Source organism: Sapajus apella, unplaced genomic scaffold, assembly GCF_009761245.1.
Source record: "Sapajus apella isolate SASKATOON/1434 unplaced genomic scaffold, GSC_monkey_1.0 scaffold2, whole genome shotgun sequence".
Classification (NCBI taxonomy): domain Eukaryota; kingdom Metazoa; phylum Chordata; class Mammalia; order Primates; family Cebidae; genus Sapajus; species Sapajus apella.
The window spans coordinates 9,376,857-9,384,331 of NW_022436942.1; positions in this window are offsets into that span (position 1 = coordinate 9,376,857).

A 7,475-nucleotide genomic window follows, 5' to 3' on the forward strand; every position below is an offset into this window, starting at 1 on the left:
GATGGGAGGAAGTTTGTGAGCAAATACATAAGAGCATGAGAAGAGAACTGTGAGAAGTGATGTGATCAGAGGTTAAACTCACGCATCTTCATATCCCAGAGCTCAACACAGCACTTGGCACATGATGGGAAGGAAGGAAGCAATGAAGGAAGGAATGGAGGAAGGAAGAGAAGAGAGAGGGTGGAAGGGAAGGGAGGGAAATAAGGAGCCGGCAAGGGAGGGAGAAGTCTAGGTGACATTTTAATTGTTTATTCTGGCTGGTTTATGGGAAAACAGAGCCTGTTGGTTAGTAACAAAGCACCTGAGTAAAGAAAAAGAAACAAAAGGAAAAGAAGGAAGGAAAAAAGAAGAAGGAAGAGAGGGAGGGAGGGAGGCAGCAAGAACTCTTTGAGGAAGATTTAACACTTTTGAGGGGTTATACTTGCTCCATATTCTCGATCGTTTTCCACTTTTTATTCACCAGACACCAATGTGCCTATCAAAAACAGAGAGACAGCTTATTGCCACACCAGAGCATCAGAGACCAGTGTGCAGTTTTTTTCTCTCCAGGTGAACAAAAGGCCTGATTCCTAGCACTCGCCAGTTCCTACAGTGTAAAAACTCACCATAGCCAATTTCAAGCTGCCAATATGATGTCACTGACCACAGAGTTGGGAAGAGATGCCACAATCAGCTCTCGGGAGCTGATTGGTACAAACTGGCCCCAGCACACCATTGCCTCTGTGGGCTTTTGAGAAATGTGGAAGACCTGCAGGGATTAGGAGCCCATAGCTACAGCAGTACTGAACACTAGGTCAAGGGAGGTCAAATCCCGGAGGTCCTGGGCCAGCTCTTTGCAAGAAGCCCCGTCTCCAAGCCCCCTAAGAGGTCACCTGGTTCACAACCCCAGCATTGTGGGACATAGCTTGGGCAGAAGCCATAGTGAAGATCTGCTAAAGACCTGCATATTCATCAAGGCTTAACTGCACTTTGGGTGAAACCTAAAGTCCAAGGCTGTGACCCCCTCTGGATGGCCTGGAAAGCCGAGAAGCAGCTGTGTTCTTTTTGCTTTGGCAGCAGAGTTATGCCTGGAGCTGCAAACACAGGGGACCCCTTGAGCACGTGCTGAGGAATTAACGTGCTCTGCCGTGACTGGCAGATGGCCAAGTCTCTAGCAGGGGAGGAGGAAGCAGAAAGAGTAGGTGATCAGTTACACTTATCTGAAATACTCATAGGCGTCTAGGGGAAAGAGAAACATTAAAACAATATGGAGGGTATAAATGGGAGTGAGTGAGGGGTTCAGTGGTTAGAGGGAGGTTTAGGTTGAGTATTAGAGATGGTTCAGTTACACAGGTTCTTGAATTTTGCCCTGTCTTCTTCCTTTTTCTTAGCAGCTGGGAGAAAATGGTGGGTACAGAGTAGAAGTAAAACGAAGAATGTCTTTCTAGTAAAACAAACAAGAGATTGCAGTTCCTATGCTGAACTGAAACTCCTTCCCTTCGCAAGGTAAATGTGAGGTTAGTGGACCACATCCAACACCTTTCTGCTTGTTCTTTCCTTGATGTGGTCAGGGGTTTCAGGCAGATTCTAAACACACTGAGGGATATGTCCTCACAAAAACTTGTACATAACGTTGATAGCAGCATTACCATACAGAGCCAAGAGGTGGACGACCCAAATGTCCATCACGTGATGAGTGGATCAATAAAATATGGTATATCCCTACATTGGAATATTCAGCTATAAGAAATGGTTGAAGTAATAATACCTGCTCTGATGTGAAAGAACTTGAAAACATGCTGAGTGAAAGACACAGTTACAAAGCACCACGTGTCGCATGATTCTCTTCCTGTGAAATGTCCAGAACAGGAAACTCCATGAAGCAGAGAGTAGATTAATGGTTGTCTACAGCTGAGGGCAGGGTGGGGGATAGGGAGTGATAGCTAAAGGCCATTAAGTTTCTCTTGGAGATGATGGAATTGTTCTAAAATTGACTGCGGTAATGTTTGCACAGCCTATGAATATACAAAAATACATAAACTGTACACTTTGAGTGAATTGCCTGGTATGTGAACTATATCTTAATAGCACTGTTTTTAAAATGCTGAGGAATGCCAGTCAAAGTACAACTGATCCTTGGCTCAAGCTCTACCCTATTTACCCCAACCATTCCCAAGGGAATGGTCCTGGGAATGGTGTTCAGAGATAACACATTCATAACATAACATACACTAAATGATGGGTGTAGGGCCACTTGGAATACCAAAACAAAACTTTCCGAACATTGAAACCAAGCAGAACAGAACACACTCTGAAAAGTGAGATGACAGGTAAACAGAGGTGTACAGCCACTATCCCTCCAGTTGTCCAGTCTAGATACCCAGGATTTCTTAAAGTAAAGCAATCTCTCTCCCTCTAGATAGACTAGATAGATAGATAGGTATGTTTAAACACCATCTGTATGCTGTGGTTCTGTAATATATACCTAAAGGCTGGCTTTTTCTCTCAAACTGCGTATAAATGATACATATTTTTATATATGTGCCTGCCTTCAAACACTTCCACTCAGATTTCTATTAAGTGGGCATCTCAAACTCAAACTGAACACCTACAAAACCCAACGCCTCATGCTCCCTTGTCCCCACTATGCTGCTCCACCTTCCCATCTCAGGAGATGGCAAACCCATCCTTTCAGTCGCATAAGCCAAAAATTTATTGAATCATCCTTGGCGCCTCTCTTGTCATCACAACTCATGTCTGATCTGTGAACAATGCTGTTGGATTTCAATCTTATCATTGCTCATCACTGCCACTGCTGCTGCCACCCTGGTCTCCTGTCTCTTTCCTGGATTATCATAGCAGCCTTCCCACTGGTCCCCTGCCTTCTGCAGGAAGTAAGTCTTGGATTTTTTTCTCCTACTAATCTCCTTTACTTTTCTAAAACTGCCATGCCAAATTTCTGTTTCTCCACTATCCTTTTATTTTCTTTCCTGTTTGCAATGCTCCTGGCCCTTTTCAAAAAATAATTATTAAGAATAGTTATTACGAATATTTTTTGAAAAGGGCAAGAATGTGTCTAATTCCATTAAAGTTCAATGAAAAAAGGCTCAAACATACCTAAAATGTATACAGAACTTTCACTTGTATTAGGACGGAACTCTTGATGCTGTGCTTGTCACCAAGCATTGTGTTGATTGAGGTGACAAATTTCATCTATTGCCTGAGGAATGAATTAGGTTTTGGCAAGCCCCTCCTAGACTGTGGAAAATAGGGACTGCTCCCCTGAGGAAGGGTGTGCTCAGGCGATGTCTGGACGGGAGGTGGAGATCAGGATTCAGACATCCCCCATGACTGCTGTCTGGCATCAGAGATGAGGTTACTCGGAGTCATTCTCTGAGAAGGACCGTCCACCCCACGCCCTAGGACATTAGGGTCTGCAGTGGCATAGAATGAAAACAGAGGGAATAAATGCAAAAGAAGCATGGGCTCTGCTCACACATCTCAGTGGCAGAGCTGGGGCTCCCTTTGAAACATTCTGATCATGGCTCCAGCCACCGTGGGACTTTGAGACTCACCACCTCATCTGCCCAATACTATCAAAAGTACCCGCAGTGAGAAGGCACAAGGAAGTGGCAGCTGATCCAGTAGAACAGAGGCTGTGGGCCGTGGTAGCCAAGGGACCAGTCATGGGAAGAGAAAGGACAGGAACCATTAATACCTGTTGAAGTCCTAAGCATCAAAAATGATACAGAGCTCTCTCCTTCACACAGAGTTAATGCTAAACTATAAAAAAGTCTAAACACCTCCAAGAAGTTCTGATTTTTCCCCCTATAATATGAAATAATTTGAAACGAAAAAATACACAGCCTCCAACTTGGTAGTACCTAGACATCCACACATTTGGTCACCCTTTAGAATGACATAGCACCTCAAGGCAGAGCAGCCTTTCCTCATATAGCAACTTGCCTGGACATTTATTCAGATCAAGCTATCCCTTACTGACTACCAGTTACATGCCCAATGCCACATTCAGCAATTTTGCGGACCTCATTTTCTAATCCTAACAACAATAGAGTTTTATGATGACTGGGAAGACAAATTTTATCCACTCCATTCAAATGACAGTGTATCCGAGGGTTTGGTAATACCCACCTAGACCATGGACGATGTTTTACGTATGAGAAAACTAAGTGCATTGGTTTGGGTCTACCAAGCAGCATATGCTCAAGATGACATTAGATGTGCAAGTGATTTGTTGGGAAAAAGGTCAGGAGTAAACAGAGGATCCTTCAGACCTGGTGCATGTCTGACCCCTATGAGGGAGCTGGGGAAGGAAGAGAGTGTCCCACTAGGAAGAGCCTATAGCTGCAAAGCATATCCAAGAAAGGTGCAGCCAGGCTTAGGAGAGTCCTCAAGCCCATGCTGCCCACTGGAGGAATCTTGTGTGTGTCCAGAATGGGCCCGCCTCACTCTCACATTGTGCTGGGTCACTGACTGGGAGGAGCCTTTGGAACGGTTGGCTGGGATGACACAGAAGAGCAGCACCCATGGGATAGAGAAGATCAGTGATGCCCCCAAAGCCATGTGTTTCCATGGCTGCCGTGCCAAGGCATTAGAAAACTGAAATGATTTTTTTTATTCACCCTGCTTTTCTTCATGGTAAGACTATGATTCAGATCTAGGCTATTTGAACACATATTCCATATTTTACTCATTATGCCAAACAGATGCCTTATTCAGGATGGTGTGAGATTGTGGAATTTTAACTTCTTGGAGTTTATCTATTAGATGGTTAGTTTTTCTGAAAGGCTTCCTTCTAATGTGTTGTGGTCTGCTTGCTTACAAGTTGGGGAGTTTTGACAACTCCCAGGTTGTCCAGTACAGATTTTATTCAGGTTTCTGGGTATGAGCTTGAGCCAAAAGAAAACATGACACCTTGGAAAAGTAACTAGGACCCTTTGTGTTTCAGGCACCTGTGAAATAGAACTTGCATTCTTGTTGGAGATACAGTATCATGCCCTATAAAACATCTTTTTTAGAGGCTGATAGCATAAGACAATAAACAGAAGCATCAGCTTCTGGCTCTAGCAAAGATATACTTTTCTGCCTCATTTGCCCCCTTCCCCCTCTCTCCCTGCCAGGGAGGACGTTGCGCTGTCAATAATAGCAAAAGGAAATCTGTTAAACAGATACTATCCTCTAAGGAATGCATCCATTTCATGAATATTTTTTTAGCACCTTCTGTGCCCCAGGAACTGGAAATGCAGTGGTAAACGTCAGGTGGACAAGGTCCTGTTCTCACAAAGCTTTCCTTAGTGTAGGAGGAGAATGACAACAAACCACAAACAAATAATACTGACTAAGCAGTACCTGCTGTAAAGAATACGACGTAGTACAGGGAGCTCAAGAGCGATGGGGGTAGAGGCTGGTGCTCAAATAACATGGTCAGAGAAGGATTCTGATGCAGGGAGGAGCCTCCTGGGCAGAGGGGACCCAGGAGAGAAAGGCCAGTGCCCCAGAGGCAGAAACAAGCATGTTGCATTTGATGCAAGGGAGAGAAAGTCTGCAGGGTTGCAGCCTAAAGAGTGCACAGAGGGTACCATGAGTCAGAGAGTTAGGAGGGGCCTGCTCACACAGGACCTTGTAAACCAAGGTAAAGGTCAGATTTTATTTTAGGTGCACCTGAAAGCCACTGGAGAGTTTTAAGAAGAGTAGTGCTAAGAGTTGATTTACTGCTGTCAGGAGGTTGCATTCTGGGAGGCAGGAATAGCAATAGAAAACCTCTTTGGAAGAGACTGCAATGGCTCAGGGAAGATGATGGCAGCAACGGAGATGGCGGTGAGATGTGAGTAGATGGGATTAGATTTTGGAAACCCTTGGCCTGCTCCTGCAGAAGCCTGTAGAGATCCAACCTTACCTATGCAGGATAGGGACGGAGGTAATCCTCTCTTGATTCTGACCACATAGGATGTCATGTGGAAGCCTGCAAATGCAGCCTGATCCCAGGGTGAAGCGGAGGATCTTCACCAGAGTGAGAGAAGGAAGCCAAATGCATCAAAATGAGAGAAGGTCCCACCTGGACGCCACGTGGTTAAAAGGAAATCTGATCCAAAAGCCAAAACCTATTCAACTCAACCTCTTTATCTTTCCAATGAGTAAGACCTCCTCTATCAGTAAAAGTATTGACTGTTTGCTATTTAAATTGAAAATATTTGTATTCCTTTTGTTGTTACCTTTTAGCTATATATATGTATACTTACTAAAGGATTTTATTTTTCTATAATAAGCTCTACTAGTCTTAGCCTTTATAGTTTTCATCTTTGGTTTTATACGTAAGAAGCATTTGACATCCAATATTGTAGGTTACTGATCTATATTTCTTCCTATTTATTAGCATGAATCCATTCCATTTTTCAGTGTGAGGTGCAATAACAACCTCATTTTATTTCATTTTTCCAAACTACCAACTTCCCCAGGACAATTTCCTTTAATAATTCGAAGTATATCTTTATCACATGCTAAATATTTTATAAACTTGAGCACAGTGTATTGTATTATCATAATCTTGTCAAATATTCCAGAGGCCACTCTGTGGTAGTTCTCCTGCAAGAGGATAAAACATATCCTGTTGAAATCAGGTGTGGCCCTGTAGCTTGTGTTCATCAGTGGAATTCAAGCAGGAAGAACATATGTCACTTATGACCAGAAGCATTAAAAGCCAGTGAGTGGTTTTTTATGCTTCTTTTTCCTCTGTAACAACACCAGGGATGCTTCCAATAGATGCTGATCCATTGGCCTAGGTCCCAGCATGAAGGCAACATGGAAGTGAGTTCAGCTGACCCACGACAGATACACAGCTTAGACAAAATATAGACCTTTGTTCTAGCAAACTGCTGAGATTCAAGGGACTTTGTTTTCACAGCATAACCTAGTCTGTCCTGACTAGGATGTTTTTCTGGCCTCTGTCTGATGTCTGTTCTTATTCTAGAAACACAGAGATGATTCCTAAATAGCTAGACCTTACCCAACTAAGACTAAAATATGCATAAGCCCTAATCAGAAAGTCTTTGGAAAAGAAACCAAAAAATAAATATACTCAAATCACTTTTTGAAGGGGCTTCCACGTTTGCTATTTTCTTCCTATATTCAGCCTTCCAGAATGCAGAGTGTCAACCTGTAGAAATTGAAAAGGAAGGATGTACTTGGGAGGAATTGGCATTAAAACTGTCTTGAAAACATTCCATTTAAGGGCTTTAGTGTGATCTTTTTTCCACTAAGACAAGAGTCCTAGTAACGCAATGGCTTTTCAGCTGTTGCCTACACCACCATTGCACCTATGCCATTCTCTCTGCCCCTTCCTTGGTTTGGGCCTGACTCAGAGCTCCATGTCAAGTGACGACATTTGGTCACCAGAAGTGGTGTGAAGTGAAGAATGGAATTTACCTAGGAAAATGCTGAAAGGTAGTGAAGCAGGAAACCAGTAAAAAATGTGCCAC